The sequence below is a fragment of the Palaemon carinicauda genome, chromosome 10, assembly GCF_036898095.1.
Source record: "Palaemon carinicauda isolate YSFRI2023 chromosome 10, ASM3689809v2, whole genome shotgun sequence".
NCBI lineage: Eukaryota > Metazoa > Arthropoda > Malacostraca > Decapoda > Palaemonidae > Palaemon > Palaemon carinicauda.
Window position 1 is genome coordinate 76,338,751 of NC_090734.1, and position 23,637 is coordinate 76,362,387.

Sequence of the window (23,637 nt, forward strand, 5' to 3'; positions counted from 1 at the left end):
AACCACAAAGGAGAAAAAAATTTGGGAGCCTGTTTTCAATATAGTTGAAAGAGCAATAGAAGTAAGGTTGAAAGAGTTGATAGATAAACTTGAGCAGCAGTTTCGGTTTATGAAAGGAAAGAGCACAGTGGATGGTATCTATATAGAAAGACGAGTTTAACAGAAGTATCTAAAAAAAAAAGGAAAGTTTCGTTTTTATTGTGGATCTTGAAAAGGCATATGGCAGAGTACCAAGAATGTTAGTCTATTGGTGTTTGAGAAAGTAAAAAGTAGCGAAGTTGATAAAGGTTAGTGAGGATGATGCATGAGGGATCAAAAACCCCTGTAAAGTCAAAATAGGGGGAGAACGGCATTTTGTGTGGAGGTTGGCGTCCATCATGGATTTGCTCTGAGTCCATACCTGTCTCTCGTCATCATAGGCACTTTGTCATCAAAATTAAGGAGCAATAAAGAATTGTGAAAACTGATGTTTGTTGATGATTTAGTCATTAGACACAGATGAACAACCGCAAGAAAGATTTTTAGAATGGAAAGAAGCCCTGAAAAGGAAGGGATTAAAGGTGATCATTGGAAAGAGAGCTAATTGTTAGTAACAGAGAAGGACATGAAGAAGTGAACATTCAAGTAAAAAATGGTACAGTGCTAAAACAGAATGATGAGTTCAACTTCTTGGGATCAATAATAACAGAGGAGGCCTAGGTCGGGGCTACCGAGGGAGGTGCTTCTAGTTGCAGACCAGTTGACCATGGGTCTGCCATAGGACCTAAGCTCCTCACTGCTTCATTGACTGCTGTTGCTCTCCTGCAGTGGGGCTTCAATTTCCTTTGCATTACCCTTTCTCCGTATTCTCTGCCCCGCCCATCTCTGATACGGGGTGGGGGCGGGTCGGCCTTGCATACTACCTCATGCTCGCTTTTGGTGCGATGAGTTTATTTTATGACAATATCATTTATCTGTTTTTTTTTTTTAGAACATGCCGTCTACAAGTATAATAAACAAACTCAAAGAGCAGTTAGATATGATTGTACACATTAATTTGAGTCTGGATAAAAGACAATAAGAGATAGTTCTAATCAAATTGTAGCAATCCCTCGGAAATTGCAGGTGTTACGTTTCAATCAACTTTTTTTTTTTTTTTATTTTTTCATATCTATTTTATTATCTTAAAAAATTTAAGCTTTTATACACCCTCTCGGGACTCCTATAAACTCATTGTAGATATTAATGATGTTGATTTAAATGTACTGCACAGCAAAGAAGATTTCTGCTCCTCTGAAAGCAGCACTTCCCTGTGTCTTCGTCTTTTTTTCTGCTGGTGAGGCACATAGTGATTGGCAGTGGCCGATGTTGCATGTTCCACTGTTTAAGGATGTTCTTATAAGCTTCCATGGCTACGTCGATTGCATATTCAAACTACAATGCACAAATTATTTGTGGGTCCTAACCTTCTGCCATTGTCTGAAGTTCTTATACAGTTTTTGTTAGAGTTTAGAGGAGTTCTAGTGTTAGGCAAGCTTCCTTTTCTTCACTTGCGGACTTTATCTCCATCAAATTCTCATTCGATAATGTACCTGAGTGGACCTCAGTCTGGTTATTTGACGTTGTCGGTAGTTATATTTGTGAACCATACCCTTCGATCATATTGATTTGCTTCACTGCCTTATCTACTACTGAAGGGTGGATTTCGTCAGGAGAGCATCCTTTATAATGGCTGACTGCTTCTGGCCACAGTTTCTTCTAGCAAGTATATATTGTTTCTTCATCTACTCTAAGGCCTCGGCATCAATGGCCTTAGAAGTCAGAATGCCAGAAAACTAAAGCTATCAATAAATCCTCTATGGCCGGCCCTCTGGGTATTTTGGAGGTACACTGTAATAATGTACCACGGCAGTACTCCTTCAGTGAGAAGTTATCATCTGCATTCATTTTTTTCGACTGGATGTTGCATGGAGTTTTGTGTAGGAAATATCTTGAAAGCGTGAATAACAGCTTGATACGTGGGCTGAGACAGCGATGTCATGTTGGGGGGGGGGGGGGGGGGGGGGTTAAGAATATTACCTATACACCCTCATAATGTGGCGGGATGTCAACAAAACACAACCCCCCACACCCTTGATCACTCTAACAGACAATTATCTCCACAAAACAAACTTTCCCCTTACGTTATCAACTGGCCTCTTGGACAGAAGGAAAATGAAAGCAAAACATGACCTTAATGCTATATTTCTTACAAACTAAAATAATTAATACAAAAAACCCTTCCACAATCAATTAAACACTTAACATCCACAACCAAAATAATTAGACTTAAAATTAATCTTTAACTTAATAAGTATACCAAAAAACGTAACACCATTCAAATGAAAAAAAACCCTAACAAACTTAAAACTAAACTCGACCACAACCAAAATGTATATTATATTTTACGGGACATCGACATTGTCCTCAACACAAAGCCAAACTGTCTTTTATGGCAAACGGAACTATATGCAGTTCGTCAACTGAACTGAACAGTCAATTAGTGGTCATCATCATCATCATCGTCGTCATCATTATCATCGTCATCATCATACACAATCTTTATAAACAGGCCAGGTCATCGACAATCGTTAATCCAAAAAAGCAGTCTAAATATGATCAGTTCCAGGCCAGGTCATCAACAGTAATCCACTTTCAAAAAATTTAGTCACTCCAAAGGAGGAATCACGGCCTGCCAAAAAATAAAAAAGAAAAACACTTACGAACACTTCTAGCTAACTGAACTATCGCACTATAATCAAAGATAAATAATAAATTGTTCCTATCACTCACAAACACGACAAGCAAAGATAAACAAAACTGTACTTACTTTTTAAATGAATCAACACTTCCACGCTGGTCAGAAAAAATATAAATATAATCCAGCTCTCACACAACTGCCTTATGCTGCAGTCAAATAAAAAAAGCATTCGCTCCGAAACATTCACCACTGTCGTAACCTAACTAAAAAATGTAAACAAACAATCTCATTTGTACCAACAGTCTTTCTCACCACAAACGATCGTTAACCTAACTACTTTCGCTCGCTAACACAATATCTCTCTCTCTCTCTCTCTCTCTCTCTCTCTCTCTCTCTCTCTCTCTCTCTCTCTCTCTCTCTCTCTCTCTCAGGATTTGGCAAAACCAAAAATAAAATAAAACAAAAAACAAATCCTCCACAATAATACAGGTCAATTGTGTGGATACTAGTATTGTCCATTAGGAGAGGCACATTAAACTCGAGGCGTTATTTGGCAAAATAACGCTTGACCTTGGGGATGAAACACTGGTAAAACCAATCCTGTGTTAGTGCTTTGTTATTCATGCCTTTTAGTTGTGCCTCCTGTGCATGGTCTAATATTTTTTTTGAGGGTCCTTGAGTTTTTGGACTTATAAATAAATGCTGGCTATATCATAAAGGATGCATCATTTCCACACATTAAAAATGTGAAGTAATCTTTGTAGACTTTGAATCAAAAGGCTTTGACCTCCTTCATAATGAAAGCCTTCGATTGTATAGATTTAAAAAAAGAGCCAGTCTCATCCATACTAAAAAACAATCCACCCGAATAGCTCCCTTCCTTGTGGATGATCTGGAACGTCTCCTTCACGTACTCATCAATAACTGGTTTGCCAGCACAGGAAGCTTCTCCATGCAGGGCCACACTCTTAAATTTGAGCCTCCTTTGAAATTTATCAAATAAGTCCTTGTTGGTGTTAAATTCGGTTGGTTTGGTGGGAGATGCTTTAGATGAGCCTGCTTCTGGGTCATCTTCACCATCATCCATAAACTTGCCGTGGAGCTGTCTGGCCTTCTCACGTATGGTATAGGTAGCCAGTGCAATGCTCTTCTTCCTATAACAACTTATCCAAAAGGTTAATGGTGACTCCATCCTTAAGTTGTCATTGTCAGGGGAAGTTACCTTTTCACTGTCTTGTTAAACATGACATTTGCCATCATCCTTATGATTTATTGTCCTTCTGGATGTCGCAAAAAGTAGATTAATTCATGCAGTAATGGCAGCTTATGTCTGCATAGCTTATCCCTTCTTAAGCATGTCAAGGAATTTCATATACTCCTGATTGGTAACGTCTCTGCCTGTTGTTTGCCAGTCGGGGGTTTGAATCCCGCTCAGACTCGTTAGTGCCATCCAAGACTGGAAGATGCAAAATATACCGGAAGATGCATCAGCAACTCTCTGGTGGATATACGAGGTGCCTCACTCTGAGGGACCTGGGGGATCCCAAACATAGAATGAGAATAAGGTAAGGAAAAACCTTACCATCCTTGTTAGCTTAGGTTGGGGGGTTTGGGGGAGCTTAAAGGTCTATCTGTCGAGTCATCAGCAGCCAGTGCCTCGCCCTCCCTGGTCCTAGCTTGGGTGGAGAGGAGGCCTGGGCGCTGATCATATAATATATGGTCAGTCTCTAGGGCATTGTCCTGGTTGCTAGGGCAATGTCACTGTCCATTGCCTCCGCCATTTATGAGCGACCTTTAAACCTTTACAATAGAATAAGCAGATATCTTCCTCTGATGCTTGGGTTCACTTCCAGAAGCCCTAGAAGGTACAGAATATCTGGCTTGCATTATAGGGTTTAGAAGCAATTCACAATTTTAGGCAAAAATGCGCCCCCAAAAATACTACATAGAACAGAGGAAAATGCAGATCGATGTCATTTACATATGCACAAAAGCAAACTGGACAATGTGGGATGCTGATTGCTGTAGTTTGCTTGAGAGGGATGCTGTGGTCCGACAGCCAATCAGCAGCTAGGATACTGATCAGCAAGCATTGATTGATCGTGTCTCCTATACCAGCTAATAGAATGTCTTGTACAAAATCCACTGGGGAAGCTAGCTACTCTCCTTCCCCAGTTTCGTTTTCCACAGATATGTGATTCTCTGTGTCACCTACGGCACACTACACATTTTCTTCCTGACAAGCTAAACAAACTATAAACATGGTGTTATTACTATTGAACTGAATTTCTGTATTTTTGTTTATTACTGTAATTTACTTTATTACATTTTTGGCCCCAAAAGAACTGGTTAGAAAAAAATAATTAAAATCTGATGAATATATAAAATGTGTGTGCGCGCTGAAATCCATGACATAGAGAGGAGTCTGGGATATCGATGTACAAATAGTAAATCTATAAATACTTTATGTACTGAGGGCACGATACCTTACTTACGATATTACTATATTATATTGATCTGTAACTTTTATATCTTCTTCTCCCTCATTCTTACAGAATCCTGCTCAACTGAAAGGGTTTCGAAAGGAAACTGTGAATTGATTGCAAACTGCAAACGGTTAGAGAGAGAGTTGAAAACATTGTCGATTGCTGAGTTCGTGCGAGTGTACGGTGGCTGTGGAAATGACCCGTAAGATTTAATATTAAGTTTTGTTCAATGCTTTGCTAAGTTACAATTCTAACTGAATGTGTCATTATAACCATATTTTATTATAATTAAATATAGTGAAACTACTTGCATTCAAGTAAATAATTGAAATAAAAGATAAAAGACTTGTGTTAGAACAATCTAAAAATTCTTCTTCACGAAATAGCACAATTATTTGATCAGCATTATGAATTAAGAGAGAGACGTGCATGTTCTCGTAGGATGTAATATTTTCTTTTTCTTTCACTCCTGCAGGACTGGGAATTTGAGAATATGCTGTCCGGTAGATGTCATACCTGATGGTAAGTAAATAGAGTTGAATAGTATTTAAAACAAGAAAATTAAATGTTTTCGGAACATTTTCCACGGAGACCAGTGAAGTGCCTCTCCTGGAAAAGGATAATTATCACTATAAGTAGTATAGAGGATAAGGATGTCTTTGGGTAAAATGGTGCATAAACAATTTAGGATCAATACTTTATTTAAAGGATAATAGCAACAGATTACGAAGGTAAGTAGTGTGGGTTTAAAATTCCCGAAGGTCAATAACCCTTCATAAATTTATTACCTGATACGCGGATGAAGATTTACAGCACTTTAAGGCTTCAGTAAGGCAATATATTAGAAGACAGATTACAACAAATTCAACTCAATATATTTGCAAAAATATACAGCAAGTTGGAACAACAGAAGCAGTTAACAGGGGGGGGGGGGGGGGGCTAACATGGAGAGACATAAACATCGATCTGTTGTTGTTGTTGTTGCTTCTGTAGCTATTCTTTCTATCGTCAAAAGCTGACGTTTTAAAGTATTGTGTCACATGGTTAATAAGCAAAGTTCACCTAAAGGCAAATTATGATAATAGCTGCACAAGAACAATCTTCTACTATAAAAATCAAGACTAAGCTCAGGTTATTAGTTAAAAGAGCATGAAATAAGTATAGAACGAAAACCTTGAATATAAAGTAAATAGAGGCTAGTTATAATCTGCCTGAAAGATGACATTTATCCTCTCATACCATTTGTCACTTTAATACATCACATGAAATACTGATTTATGATTCTATCCTTAATAACAATCTACAGAATTTAGTATGAATGTTTGCTCAAAGCTGGCATCAGCTGCACGTTTGACAATGAAATCCAAGTGGGGAAAGTACTTTTTTTTCTATGGTGTGGTCGGTAATGTTGTTTGCTGGTAATTCAGACCATTTTAGACACAAGTTGAAAGCATATTCGAGAATTGAAACCTATTCTTTCACTTAAATGCCAGTTACATTAACTTTCCCACAAATTATCAAACTAAACAAGAAGTATAAACTAAAGATCATTCAAACGCTTGCATCAACAACATCCCATACAGAAGAAGAAATAGAAACTTTCTATGAAGATATGGAGATTTCTATGAAGAAAACATAAGATCCAATTTACATTTGTTTTGGGTGATTTCAATGCTAAAGTAGGTCGAAAGAAGAGAGGAGAATCAGCAGTAGGTAAATTTGGATTAGACACAAGGAATGACAGAGGAGACGTTTGTAGAATTTGCTAAAAGATACAATCTTAAAATCATAAACACCTTTTATAGAAAGAACATAGAAAATGGATATGGAGAAGCCCAAATGGAGAAACTAAGAATTAAATAGACCCAGGCCTACATGGCTAAGGACTATGAAGCGTGGAGTAGGAGATGATGAATGGCAAAGTATTTATTTAAAAGCTCAAGAGAGAGAGATGACTGGCGAAATGTAACCGAGGCTTTTTGCGTCAATAGGCGTCGGAGGAAATGATGATGATTATTCTCAGTGAAAAAGTCAATTTAGTTAAAAATGTAAGTGTTAAACAAGTTGAAGTCAAACGGTCATATAATGGTGAGTAGAAAAATTTATTTAGATATAAGGAAAGAAAGAGAAAAGCTAATTTTAAGAAAGGAAATAAACACTCCTGTAATAAGAGGAAAATCTGACGAGTTTGATTAGCAATATAAAATAAGTACTTCCAGCCACATGATGAAATGGAAGCAAGTAAAGAAGAAATGAACTTTAATCTAACAAAAATTGTATTGGAATCAGCACAAGAGATAGGTAGAAAAGTTCCTAAACAAGATCAAGGAAAACCATCTGAAAAAAAAAGATGAGATTGGAAATGATGGTAAAATCCGGAATGGATTTTATAGTATAAGCAGAACTATCCAAAACAATAAGCAAACTAAATACTCACGATCTTCGTAAACACAGCCAGACGAAAAATGAGGAAACACCAAAGAAATGAAGAAGTAAGAAATTGATGAAAACAAGACTTGAAACAGGTTGCTAACAGATGTTTGCTTTAAAGGATGAAAATGAATATATGAGCAATAGAGATGGCGTGATAAAAATTGCAGAGGATTTCTATACAATGCTATACAAAAATAATATAGGAAATGACTTTGCGAATAGAAATAATGAAACACCTAGCCTGGTACCAAAATTAACAGTAAGAGAAGTAAATAAAGCATTAAAAGACACGAAGAGAGGCAAAGGAGCACAAGATGGCCAAACAATTGATATATTGAAAGATGGAGAAACATATATAAACCTATATTTATAAGAGAGATTGATTGATTTGAGGTTCTATGTCATCCTGACATCTAAGGTCATTGACCCCGATTATGAGAGAGAGAGAGAGAGAGAGAGAGAGAGAGAGAGAGAGAGAGAGAGAGAGAGAGAGAGATATTTGGTCAAAAGTATATTTCATTCATTCTAATTATCCCCCCCCCAAAAAAAATTATGAAAATAAAGAATTGCCTGATTGCACCCCTTTGATTAAATCCCAGTTTCTACGAAAAATTAAGCAATACTTATCCTCAAAGCCTTATCCTGAAAAAATTGAAAGAGAAAAAACTTTTTAGGAATATATCACAAATCTAACTTCTCGAAATTAAAACCAATTTCTATGTTATTAACGATTTCAACCGCCGATCGAACTCTAAAAATAGTCCCTATTCTATAAGATTAAAGGTTTGTATATGCCTTGTAACAATTTTATATATTCTGGCATATGAAATAGCTAATAAATATCACATTTGCCATTATTAATATAAAAGATAAAGTGCTGATTTTACTTCATGCAGAAAAAATGTTGTTCAAATGTCTTAGATGAACATAACAGTTTACTCTCATGTTTTCATAGCAGTTTCTTGTCTTTCTCCTCTGCCTGTTTTGCTTGGTTCAGGCTAATTCATATGCCTTCTCTTGCTCTTTCTCATATCTTGCAATCAACAATGTATATCACAAATATACAAAATCCAGTGCTGGTTTTTATAATATAAGAATAATAATTTATTTTATTAATTTAAGGTCATGTATAAACTCAAAGTAAAAATACTTTAAAACCTAAAAAAAATGACTTGCATTTGACAGTCTTTTACTGGTTGTGTTTTACATTGAATCAGCATTTATATGAAGTAATACTGATGATATAAAACATGTGCATTGCATTCAGAAAGACATGTCATCAAACGAACACACACACACACACACACACAGGAACATCAATAATTATTCCATATCCTAATAATTGTTCCCTTACTCACGGCAAGCTAGGTAAATGCAGAAACGTTTATTGGAGAAAAATAAAAAATAATTCATTGCTTCTCTAGATTCTGAAACAACTTGTAAAACCTCGTAAATAAGTGCCACTTCAAGAACGTTACATATGACTTTCTTATAAAGCAAACTCGTAGCTTTCAATGCTAAAGAATACTTTCTTTTTTCTTTATTCAAATTAACTTCTTATTATTAATGACTGTGTATTAATATAACGGAATTTTGAAAAAAGTGAAGTAATAGACAAATCTTGTTACTCTTGGTGACTCTCTGCCTGTATCGTTGGCATAGGTTTAAAAAGGGAGGGTTCAGGCGGGGTTCTACTCGCGGGGTCTTTGAATCAGTATGTAAATGTTAATACACGTTTTGGGTGATAATATTGAACTAACCGAATATTGGTTATGAAGATTATATAATTGTTGGCGAAAACATTGGAATGATTGGGAAAATCTTAAAGGTGGGGGAGTTTAGGTATATTGAAAATTATTTTCTATTTAGTGTCCCTCAAGGTTTCATAAATCTTTGTTTTCCATTTATTTGGAAACGTTTAATTTTGTTTAATCATTGTACCCTTCAACACACATAAAAAATGTTGCAAAGGTCTGTTACAATATTTTGCATCCTAGAATTATTGGTAGTTACAAAACAGATAACAACCAGAATCTTCTATTTACCGTCCACTATTTCATGTTCTCACAGAACCAAATGTACATATTGTCATCTCCTGACTTTGTTACCGAACATTCACAGGTCTCAAATGATCAGATATCTATAATTGATCTTATCACCAACTCTCAGATCCAACCTGTCCCTCCCTAGCACGAAGAGTACCAGGCCTGGGATGTGTCACGGCTGTCACCGAAAGACTATCGTGGTCTGAAGCCAGAGATAACTGCCGCCGGATTGGCTCACGACTTCTGCAGGGAATAACCACTGTACCACAGTTGCAACTCTCAAGTCAGGTTTCGAAGGATTATTTGACTTCAAGAATGAATACCGTATGTCTCGTTTTCTTTTTCGAAAGCTATATGACGTTATTACACTCTTACAGTGATGTATAATGTATATTTATAATGGGTGCTTTGTCTGATTTATAACAGAGTAATGTTTCATTATTCTTGTTGATATGAAATATTACAGAAATATTCTTTGCCTGTAATTAGTGATCAATACTATAGCTAGTATCAATCTTATATTATAATGATTAATGTTTTATTGCTAATGTTTTCAACAGATGACGTTTGGTTAGGGCTATACGAAAGCCAGTGGCTGGAGGGAAGCAGTTCATCACTAGTTCCACAGGAGTTCTGGTACCCGGGCCAGCCACAAGGTGGTCCCTACAAGTGTGGATATGTCTCCTTACAGATGAACACACCTAGTCTCTGGGAGACCATGTGTCCCAACTCCGCTTTGCCATCTTTTTGTCACTCGGGATACGATTTCGACGTAGACATAAGAGTCCCTCCTGTTTCTTCTGGTAAGTTCAGTCTAATACTGATTTACGGAATAGGCAGGGAATATATTTAAAAAAAAAGAGATAAGGAAATAACAGGATGAAAAGACAAGAATAAGAGAGAATGAAAGAAGATTGATAAAAAAGGACCAATTAATTTTAAAGAGGCAAATAAGGTATATCTCAAGGGTAGGAGTGTGAATAGTATTGACATATTTTATACTCCATAGTCCCAACAGAGGAGTTGTTCTTTGACATCTAGAAATTTTTTTTAAAGTACTAAATTCATAACATGGGATATATATATATATATATATATATATATATATATATATATATAAGGATAAAACTAAAACGAGAAAATGCTAATAGCAGAGTTTGTATTGTAAATTCGAGAGGAGTAACATGTGATTTATCAGCAGTGTCGGATCAACAACCTGGTGGAAGAGAGAGAGAGAGAGAGAGAGAGAGAGAGAGAGAGAGAGAGAGAGAGAGAGAGAGAGAGAGAGTTTCACGCATTATTGACTAATCTTCCTGCTTACTAATATCTGCACACCAGGAAGGCAGAATATAAAATCAGAATAAGTCTTTTGTACTGCCGTTGGTGGTAAGGCCAAGCACTACAGATTTCAAACAATTATTGGATGATGGTCGAAGACTTATTTGATATAATTCCTGATCGTCCTCTGGTGGCCTATATGGTAACGTCTTTGATTGATGATCACCAACCTGAGGTTCGAGTCCTGTTCACACTCGTTAGTTCCTTTAATGGCTGCAACCTCACCATCCTTGTGAGCTAAAGTTGGGGGCTTTGGGGGAGCCTATAGGTCTACCTGCTGACTCATCATCAGCCATTGCTTAGCCCTCCCTGGTCCTAGCTTGGATAAAGATGGGGCATGGGCGTTGATCGTATGTATATATATGGTCAGTCTCTAGGGCATTGTCCTGCATGCTAGGGCACTATCACTATCCGTTGTCTCTGCTATTCATGAGCGGCCTTTGAAATTCCGCAAAATGTGTTTGTTGGCTCTATCAACTATGAGATGAATGCAAAGTCATTAAATTTTAAGATAGAAATGAAATTAAAAGTTGAGATGTATCAGCTTTTACAACCTATCGTGGTCTTTTATACTTCATGATCTGTCTTATGTATTCTCCAGTCCTTGTGCGGGATTTTCAAAATATCCTTTCTTATGTCCTGTGCTCTTACTTTCTTTAATTCTGGGCATTATCAATAAATGTTCCTTGTTATCTCTTTGAAAAAGGTTACAAATGTCATCTACGTAGTTTCCTCTGAAAATTGCTTTTATGTCAAGCATATCTAATCTAGTTTTCATGACTGATTTATTTGTCCACATACATTTCTCTAATATGAAACTATCTGTCATTCCCTTTTTTTTTATATATATAATTCTTCTACATTTGCCATAATTTTTCTCTCAATTCTTTCTTTTTCAGTGCCATTTTCCCCAACCTCTTTTTTATTCTTTTTTTTAATTTTATGTTTATAACAAATTTCTTCAATGCTGCTTCCCCATCACTTTCCATATAGGTCCTGCTCTTATTCTTCACTTATGTTCCTGACTAATATGTTTTCATCAATGTATTATGTGAGGGAATAACGTTGTTTTCTTATAGTTTATTTTACAGGACACTAGCCATATTCCAGTTTCTTCTATGGTGCCCATGTATGGATTACTTGATGGCCGTTTATACACATTTTTTAATATTCTATATTGTATACTTTCTAGATCTTTCATTCTTTATTTCATCTTTCAATTCAAGTATCTACATTTGCAAATGTCAGTGGCACAACCACTGCTTCAAATATTTTCATTCATACTTATTTTTCTTATTGTCCTCCCGTTTCTATACTCTAGTATTTCTTGGACTATGTATGCAACCCTTCGACTATTCTTATTTCCTCCTATCTTTGTTTCCTTTTTCTGTATACCATCTCCAATATATTTATACTCCTTAACTATACAATACTGGTCTGATCTTCACTTTTGCTCTACTGTAATCGCCTTTTCTTTCTTTTCCTTTCCTTTATTAACAATTATATTTGGTTACGATTCAAAAGATGTTCAGGGTCAGGTGTTGAGCAGAGGGATGTCATGCCTTATCATCGGCACCTTAATACTTTCTTATTTAATCCAATTCTTGGAGTTTCATTTCCCCCTTTTCCACATTTGATATATAATTTATATTTTTTTCTCTTCGAAAATAAGACAATTTCAATTATTTTCTACTTATCGTCTTCCGTTTCCGTTCCTTACAGCTAATACTACACTTGCTCCTTGATATCTTTTCCTTTCATTTAATTTTACAGTTTGTTCTAGCCCTGTACATTATAAGTCTTTCTGGCTTCTTATCATGAAACGTTTCTTCCCCCGCATGTCCTTTCTTGTGTGCATATAAATCTGAAGTGCTTTTCTTCTTTTATCTTAGTCTTAACTCCATCTTCTAGTGTCTACTTCTCTAATCCTAGCCTTAATCTCCTAATTTTTCCGAAAGGTTCTGTCACTGATATCCATGTCTTCTATATCTCTTGCCCTCTTTCAGCCATCTATTACTTACTTCTCTCATTTATTTACTCCTCTCTCCCTTACACGAACCTGACTTTTCCTCCTGCTACTCTAATCCCCATTTCCGAAATTCCTGTCAACCCGAAGAGTAACCCTACTGTATACGTTGGTGACCTATTAAATTTCCTACCTGCTCCAATCTGTAGATGCTGCGGTCTTTTAACCTCACTTTTTTTATCTCTATTTTTTTTTATTGTAACAAGACAACATTCCGTCCCAAATAGTATTGCTGGTAAGGCCACAATTTTCAATTAGATTTTCTATGTATTGTTGGGTCATTATAATAAATAACTTCAGCTTTATTTTTTGTGACTTCAAGTTCAGAGTCTATGCTCTATAGCACGGGGAACAATTGTAAAATGAATGCATAGAAGAGAGAGAGAGAGAGAGAGAGAGAGAGAGAGAGAGAGAGAGAGAGAGAGAGAGAGATGCTTTTTATAGCGCCATTTTAGTATATGATTATAACAAGGAAACTCTTAGGATGAACGGTATAATGTCGAATCTCTCTCTCTCTCTCTCTCTCTCTCTCTCTCTCTCTCTCTATATATATATATATATATATATTTATCTATCTATATGTATATCTGTATTTTTATGAATGCTCGTATATATATGCACACACACACACTATATATATATATATATATATATATATATATATATATATATATGTATATGTATATATATACATATATATATATATATATATATATATATATATATATATATATATATATGTGTGTGTGTGTGTGTGTGTGTGTGCGGATACACAATAAACACACACACACACACACACACACATATATATATATATATATATATATATATATATATATATATATATATATATATATATATATGTATATACAGTATATTGAACAAAAACTTAAGAATATAGAATAAGAGAGAAACATACTGTATATATTCTTTTGTCTTTCGCAAAGCTCATGAAATATAAGAACTGTGTAACTTGAACCTTTTTCAGTCTCTGATGAAGCTTCCATTAGTTCTTGCACTTCGTGAATGTTTAATTTGATGTAAGATTGATTGCATAAGTAAATACTTACATTTCAATAATGTAAGATTAATCTGTAACCGACGAATTCAAAATGCAGACACATGCTTTAATATAGATATATCATTATGTATATTTCAGTCAATTTATATATTCTAACATCAATATGCAGTCAGTCTTATTAGCGAATATACCTTCTTTTAAGATCATACAGACAGTAGGAAATGTTCATGATGTATCTTCTCTTTGTTTACCCATTGTTTTGAAGTAGAGTTCTCTTGCTTGAGGGTATACATGGGCACTCTATTCTATCGTATTTATCTTCCTCGTGTTTATTTTAAGCTTTTATAGTATACATATTAAAGATCTATCTTAATGTTGTTACTGTTCCTAAAATATTTTATTTTAATTTTTCATGGCTTCTCTTGTAGTTTGTTTATTTCCTGGTTTTTCCTCATTGGGCTATTTTCACTGTTGAAGTCCTGGGGCTTGAAGCATCCTGCTTTTCCAGCTAGGGTTGTAACTTAGATAATAATAATAATAATAATAATAATAATAATAATAATAATAATATAATAATAATAATAGTTTTGTTAAAGACAATGGCTGTCTTAGTAGTAGCTGCTTACTGTTTTTTGTTTTACCTGACTTGTAAACTTTGCATTAAAGCCTCGATTCGCGACTTATCCTGAATCTTTTTTTATCCATTATTGAAGGATGATTTTTTTCCCAATTACTGGCGGAATGTAGTAATTCAGAGAAGGAGATAATCAGAGAAGATAGAATATAAAATCAATACTACTGAGGCAGCCATTGTCTTTAATAAAATTTGCCTTAAAGATGGTGTGATGCATTATGGGGCAAAATCTATTTCCTTATTAAGCATCACTTCAATATTATTTTTAATTAATAAAAGTAATCAATTATTCACATCAGTGCAAATGATTATTTATATTTAGACCCTCAAGAGAGTGGGTGCAGGTAAAATGCCGTTTAGTTCCTTAACATTACTAGTGAACTTAGTGAACAACAATTTTACAGTAACCTTCTACGTTGAATAATTAGTTTAAACACAGACTGGAACAATAAAAACTCTTGAAGATTGGAGGCTGCAACTGTAGACTTCTGCTACACACTTCAGCATTCGGGATGCGAAATCCATGAATTCGATGTGGGCGATTAGGGGATTGTTTGTTCTTTGTGTCCACTCATCGACACTCTTCTTGGTAATTTCTCCTTCATCATAGATAATCTGATATCTCCCGGTTGAAAGGTAAAATTGTTGGCAGAAAGGGAACTTGGTCCCATTGTCGTCCTGATTTGGACACTTAGAAAAATTTCCTCTGGAATAACTTGACGTTATGTAAGTGCCTGCCAACTCGGCACTTGGTGTGGGGCCTCGCCCCAGGACGGGACAGAAGGGACAACCGACTGACTATCGCGGTTTATTTCAGGAAAGAGCGCACCTCTTCTATCCTACCATCGGCTTAAGTAGCCCAGAACAAGGGCGTTGTAATTACGTCACGTCATGTGGCTGTTCTTGTTTTTCACTGGTCCCCTCTTCTGAGTAATGATCACGTCATACATTGCTTTGTGTCGTTTCCTGCTTCTTTGCAGGCGGCGAACCAGGCGTGCATCTCTGTTGCGTGAGTCACTCAATATGTTTTCATCGTTTGGGGACTGTTTTGGCGAACTAAATGCAACATAAGCACTTTTCACAAACATTGGCTTTCGAGTGCCATTTGACTCCAATACAACTATAACTATAACTATAACTATAACTATAACTATAACTATAACTATAATAATAATAATAATAATAATAATAATAATAATAATAATAATAATAATAATAATAATAATAATAATAATAATAATAATGAACATTTCCAAGCTGATATTCATAACCTCCAATTTACGACAGGGTCTTCCTGTGCACCCCCATGGCAGACTATCGAAGGCTTGGGCTGCGTGAGACCCATTACACAGAAGATGACCTGGACTCGGGCAAGAGACAACTGCGTCAGACTCGGGGGTCGCCTCCTCTCTGGACTGACGACTGAGGAACACCTTCAGCAGCTCAAGACCCACTTTAGTGGAATTTTCCAGCATGTGACTGGACTCTACCGTAAGTTGTGCAGAGCTTTGCTTAACAAATTACAACTAAGGCCCGCATAATTGTTTACAATGGTTTATGTATACTGTCCATACATAAACACGCACATACGTACACCCACCCACACACACACACACACACACATATATATATATATATATATATATGTATATATATATATATATATACCTGTATCTGTATTTTCATTTATATATATATATATATATATATATATATATATATATATATATATATATATATATATATATATATATATATATATATATATATATATATATATATACATATATATATATATATATGCATATATGAATAATATGTAATATTGTGAAACAACGGATTTTTTAGCTCTAATTTGTCTGTTAAAAATATTATTTGAATAAATCAGCAACACTTACAGGATGGGTGAGCAAAACAAATTGTTCGCCATTGGAAAGGATTCTCTAAAATACAATAAGAAATAATGTAAGAACTGGAAGTGAAACAAATGCCACTTTTTTCTTAGATAATATACTAGTTATCAGCATAAGAAGTGGCATTTTTGTGCATTACAATTGCCCTTTTTTTAATGACTGGAAATCATCTAAGATAGGTTTTAAAGGTCTCCTTATTAATCTATTTAAAGGAAATGATTTGGGGTATTTCGTTTTATATTTGAAAAAAATGACTAGACTGTTTACTCTTGAAAATAAAAATTTCAAAGAACTTCAAATATATATACAAAAAACGTGTAGTTACTTCCGCCAACGAAGTTGGAAGGAGGTTATGTTTTCGCCCCTGTTTATGTGTTTGTGTGTGTGTTTGCTTGTAAACAGTTTCATGACCACAATTTTAATGGTAGAGTAATGAAACTTGCAAGGACTGACTGCTTTGTAAAAAGCTGGAAATTATCAAATGTTGGAGGGTCAAGATCAAAGGTCAATGTCACGGTCAAGCAAAATGTCAAACTCACGTAATCAGCCGTAAGTTCATATTTGAGTGAATGAAAATCAAAGGTCAAAGGTCAAATTCAAGGTTGAGCAAGAGGTCGAAAGATAAGCCACCACGGCGGAGATCTGCGCTCTACCAAGTGCCCCTCTAGTTACATATAGTTTGCCTTTTAGAATATGTTATGAGTATTTGAACAGTGAATCAGCTTGATGCTAAATTCTGTTTAACCCAATGATGCTTCTCTTTGTAACTTACCTTTTGAAATCAATTCTTTATTAGTTCCTTAACCCTGTGTAAGTAACCTTAAATTTGTGGTCCGCAATCGGTAACCTGATACCCGCACGATGACCTCAATTTTCGGATCAAATAACTCCCTTATTATTAAAGATACGAAAAACTGAAACTTGGACGTTGGTCACTAATCATTCCTTAAAAGGCTTGTCATCTGAACTATCTTATTGATCCGGTTATATAATAATTCTAATAAGCTTCATTCACGTGACCACTGAAAAATAACGACTTAACGAATAAACAATAAGCACAGATAACCGCAGAGTAACACCCATTACAACACCAACATAATGATAATAATAATAATCATAATAATAATAATAATAATAATAATAATAATAATAATAATAATAATAATAATAATGCATTGATAAATAATCCAAGTGAGGTTTATAACATTTCTACTCAAGCAAATTCATCATCTGAATGATAATGATAACTATCAAATTTTCCCCCCAGAGGATGTTTGGTTAGGGCTGTACCAAGGCGAATGGATCAGCGAGAAGGGCGTGAAGCCACCTTCGTCCTTCTGGTACCCAGGACAACCAAAAGGGGGCCAATTCGAGTGTGGTTACATAGCGTTGCAGATGGAGACACCTACCCTATGGGATACAGTTTGCTCCGAAGCCAGCCTGCCGTCACTCTGTCAGATTTCTGCTAACTAGTTAATATACACTAAAAAGAGGGGTAACACACACAGATTCAACCCTACCCACCCACTCTCACCAGGGTATGATTACTCCCTTTCCTTTCACCCGAGGGACAGGGAGATATCGAGTAGTTATACGACTGGCAATGCCACGTTGCTATGCCGGAATTATATATATATATATATATATATATATATATATATAGCCAGATACTTACTCATTATTATAGAGATGGCTCTTATATATTATAAAATTATAATCTGAATGGCTTCTGGATATTAAACTGCTGAGTAACACATGAATTAGTTTTATTTGACCATTGGAATGTCAGATATTTCAGCTTACAGTATCATTTTAATGTCAGTTTGTAGTATTTTATATATATATATTATATATATATATATATATATATATATATATATATATATGTATACATATATATATATGTATATATGTGTGTGCGTGTGTGTGTTTATGCTTATACAGTAACCCTAAAATAACTAATTGTATTAAAACGAGGATAGCAAATATATATATATATATATATATATATATATATATATATATATATATATATATATATATATATATATATATATATATGTGTATGTGTTATATATATATATATATATATATATATATATATATATATATATATATATATATATATATATATATATAATATATATGTGTGTGTGTGTGTGTGTGTGTGTGTTTATGCTTATACAGTAACCCTAAAATAACTAATTGTATTAGAACGATGATAGCAAAAGGCTCTATAGAAAGTATTTAGAGATATTGTCTCTAGCCATGTGCCCTCTGATGTAGGTTAATACCTCTATGGTTGTCAAACTATTGTACCCAGTTTTCTTCTTAGAGCAGATATGGATTTGAGAATTTGGGAATTTTCGTTCATTTTAGAGGCTTAAAGCATCAAATCAACTGGAGCGAGTCATCTTTGCTTTACAAAGTTCCTTTCCGTATAGGAGAAAAATTATGGAATCGTCTATCATAAACCAAACAAATGATAAGAATTTACTGGAGGGAAATTGGAAAGCAGACTTGTAACGGACAACATCCTTCTGAATCGATCATCAAAAAGATAATCCAGCAAAGACGGAAGGTCAGATAACCATCATAGGTCAAGACTTCAACCTCAAACCCAGTCAAGATTATAGAAGCAAGAACGCACCTGGAAGAAATTAAATATGGATAATCTATCCTCGAAGCAACCAAGCTCTTTTTAGAGTATTATGATTTCAACTTTTCACTCGTGTGTCAACTGCTTCTGTTAACTTTTCTCCCTTCATACCGAGAAGAGGACCAGTGCGCATTGGCCGAAATATAGTGATTGACTTGAATTCCTTAGCTTATTCTCTGACAATTTCTAAGAATATATATATATATATATATATATATATATATATATATATATATATGGATGAAGATCAACACAAAATCGTGCTCAAATAGAAACAAATTCCTATCTCATACTGGGATCGAACCCTAACCCCTTCAAATGAAAGGCATGGTTGGAAGTGACCTGGCTTTTCATCTGTGCTATAAATCTTGACTTTTATCTTCATTGTCATTTGCTTGTCAGTAACCCTCCTGCTACCTTCCCCAACTTTTCCGATGTTGATTTTATCCTATTCTCAACTTCAGCCTCGCATTTCTTCCTCCTGATTTATAATAGATCCCAAGTATCTAAACTGTTCCACCTGTTTTATAACTGCTCCTCTACTTTCGTGTATGGCAGGATCTTCTCTGGATCCTGGTGTATGGATATCCTGTCCCTACCTTCCTTGCTGATCATCATAACATCTGTTTTATCCATGTTCACCCTCAACCCACCCCTTGCCAAAGTCTCTTGCCACTCTACCACCCTTCTCTCTAATTCGTCCTCATTTTTAGCAGTAATCTCCAAATTACCTGCATATAGCAACTCAAACAACTCTACATTTCTAATCCCTTCACTTAACACATCCAAGACCAACACAAATAAAAAACGGGCTTAATGCTGACATCTGATATAATCCAACACTAACCTAATTTTCTTCTTGGGATTTCTACATCTTATTTCAAAATCTAACACTACCATTGTATGTTGTTTGACACATGCTTCCTCCAAAATCGCTTCACAGTTCATCACATTTTTCTTGTCTGCTTCTCTAACCAATATGTAAACTATTTGGCTTTCCATTCCCCCACTTTCATAGATTATCAAATGCTTATCCAGCTTCTGAAACCAGGTGTTCATACAAGCCAATTCAAAAGTCTGAGTCATCTCTGATATTTACTCCCCATCTTCATTTCTAATTCCAAAACCCTGGTCTCCATGTGCCTCTAAATATTCATCCCTTTTGTGAATGATTCTCTCTAATTGGAAAAGGATGATAGATTAATACTTATGTAGTAATATGTGGGCAGGTATAAAGTATATTCAGCTATAATTAAGTAGTCTATTTTTGGCATATAATTAAGTAGGCTATTTTTGGCTATTTTCAAAACAAAATGACGCCATGGAAGGTTCCAGAATGTAATGATTAAAGAGCTCTACACATTGTGTCTTTTCATGGCCAACAGATGGCCTTAGCTAATTATCTCCTTCATCCACTCATTATGATTTTTATTACTTCATTTCTGTTGTTATTTCGTCACAATATTGCTATAAAACTGACATACGTGAACTTGGTGTTCCTTGTTGTCTGGCCACAAGTTAATTTTTAGAAAATTACAAATTTCCCAATAAAAATCAGAGAAATATTTCCCCAGCAAATAATCATTGGTCAAATAACATTTGAGGGGGAGGGGGAGGTCACCAGATATGCCCCCATGTACTGAAATCGTTGAGAAAATAAAGTAATTACAGAGTTATTTGATCTAATTTTCCATTGCCTATTTTGAAAGCAAAAGATGATTGAAGTGTTTTATGGTATGAAATGTATTGTTAGTAAAAACTATGTAATATAACGATATTGTTACATCCCGAAAGGCATAATAACACAGGCCCCCTCAAGCTCTTTCTCCTAAATCGTAACGAGTTTTGCTTTACGGCCAATAGATGGCATCAGAGGTACCTTGTCCCAGCAAATATAGTAAACTATTTGACGACCACGTTGGGGCCAGAGAATTGGTAGTTGGTAAATTGCTCAATGATCGTTTGCTTATTAGGAATGAATATTATTATCAGAAAATGGTCTGAATTTTTCGTGCTATCGGAAGCAACCTGCGTTTACTTATGTAAGTGTTTAAAATTTCCTTTCTTCATCAGAACACATGGATGGTAAATCATGTTCCTGTACAAGTGACAGAAGTAACAATAATGAGCATAGTTAAAGTTGGTGGGAGGAGTTTGGGGCAGCGTTCCAAATGGAATTTCATTGAATGGAGAATATACTTTTTCATTAAAGATTCAAATAATTTAAGTAGTAATAGTTATATGCTAGAAGGTGTATGACTATGGTGTAATTTGATGTTCTTATAATCAACGTAATTAACATAGAAAAATCGATTAATGACAAAGAAAATGGTCACATTTCTGTATCTTCGCCAACGCCTGAGTGTGTTGCGTCATCCACCTGTGAATTTCTGTTTGTTAATAAGGGCGTTCCACAATGTAAACCAGTTATAAAATAAACCTTATCATCATTTCTTTAGTAAATGTATTTATGTCGATAAAGGCGTTTCTTGGTTCAATATAGAAGAAAAGAATCCATTAAGAATAAGAACGTTGAAAGAGAGAGAGAGAGAGAGAGAGAGAGAGAGAGAGAGAGAGAGGAGGAGAGAGAGAGAGAGACCACTATCAAGACAAGGTTGCTGACAATCTTTTTAAATGAATCAGAAGAGACAGAGTATGCCTCTAACAAGAAGAGCCAATGTTCATTTATATAGGTGAATTGTGGATGTTGGATTAAGCTATTAAAGATATGTGTTAATTATTTATCAACACTTATTTTTATTTATACGAGTATTGATCGTGATGTTTTTAAGGAATTTGGTGCTGGGCATTGAGTTGAGGATCATAGTTTGGAGACAGAAATGTAAGCATCCATGATTATAATGTCTCCGGGATAAATGAGAATATAAATAAAGTTTTGCTCTACACAAAAGTTTGCTTCAAAAGAAGGATTTCTTCTGTAACGATATCAAAGTCCGTTTAAATCATTGCCAATAAATCACAAGAAAGGTTCCCCTTCCTTTTTTATTCTATGGAAAGGTTAACAAAGGTGATAGGTTGCAGCATGTTAAGAAAGGTTAATTGATATTTTTTTCAAAGTATTAAAAAGTTTTTTTCTTTAAGTAACTTACAATTACCCTATGATCAAAAGAAGTGGGAACAAAGGTTAGGCCTCTTTAAACAGTCAAATGTTTATCTGAAGTTCTACTACAATCAAAGGTTTGTATAATTAGGAAAAATACAAATGACTGTTGCGATTTCGTGAACTCTTGTGGAAATTACGATGTCGTCTGTTACGTGATGCATTTGGAGTTAGTATTAATGCACAAACTGGCATTCTCGATAGGACGAGTGAAATGATAAAAACAAGGAAAATGAAAGGGAAAAAAACACGAGTCTCTACCAATTTCAGGAAGAGATAATATTACATTGCGAAGCATTAAAAGTGCTGTTTGAGATGTTGCAAAGACGTTGGTATGAAGGTTGTATTGAATCTTGTTTTTGGCTTCGTCAGATAAATGGCAGGGAGTCATGTTCACCCAATCCCTGTCCAATTCAAGTATAGACTCGGGAAATATCTACTTGGTAGGGATGTGTCTCTGATGAGCGAAAAGAGTAATTCTTGTAGGATTATAGAGAATACAAATGGGTTTCTAGTATTTCAGGTAGGTCTAATCCAAGTAAATACATAACGTGATAGTTTCCTTCACAATTCATTCATTGTATCAAGCTCAACATGACTATGAAATGACTCCAATCTTGCACTTGAATTATGTTTAACGTCCATGCTATTCAGTGATATTGAATTTCATGATGACGACAATGATGATGATGCAACAGTTTTTATGTACCCCAATTTTGATAACCCGGAATCAGATGTAGGTGGTAATGTTGAAGATGATTCTGTAAGATACATCGGGGACATATGGCAAGCAAATTTATTACCAACTCCCCTTTCTGAAGATATTAAGTCTTCCAAGAGGAAACGGAAGACTTTCTTGTTCTGTGAGTAATTTGATAGTGACAGTTTAACAATAAACGAGCAATATGCGGTGTGAAATGTTGAATGCTTTCGAAACATAATAAAATGACTATGGAGGTCCTGTAGAGAGTAGGGTTTCCCTTGCTGTATAGGACCAGAAAAACAGCCCTTAAAGTAAAGTATCTTAAAACAAAAGATGACACTACTACTGATAGTAACACATGAATTAAGTGTCAACTGACGTACTTTCCATCTGGAAAATTTTATTTACCTCTACTACTCATAAGAAAATTATTCAAAGTGATAAATGACGAGACACCACGACTCCAGAGACTGCCTTGTGAATTGGGGTCTCGCATCCAAAAAATTCGGATACACTATCCTTGCCTATTGAAGTTGTCT

The 23,637-nt window shown here is 35.1% G+C and overlaps 1 pseudogene; it reads left to right on the top strand.

The window, feature by feature from the left end:
* The window catches only part of LOC137648652 (C-type mannose receptor 2-like), a 50,472-nt pseudogene extending 32,101 nt beyond the window's left edge, over positions 1-18,371 (top strand).
* The last annotated feature ends 5,266 nt before the right edge of the window (positions 18,372-23,637 follow it).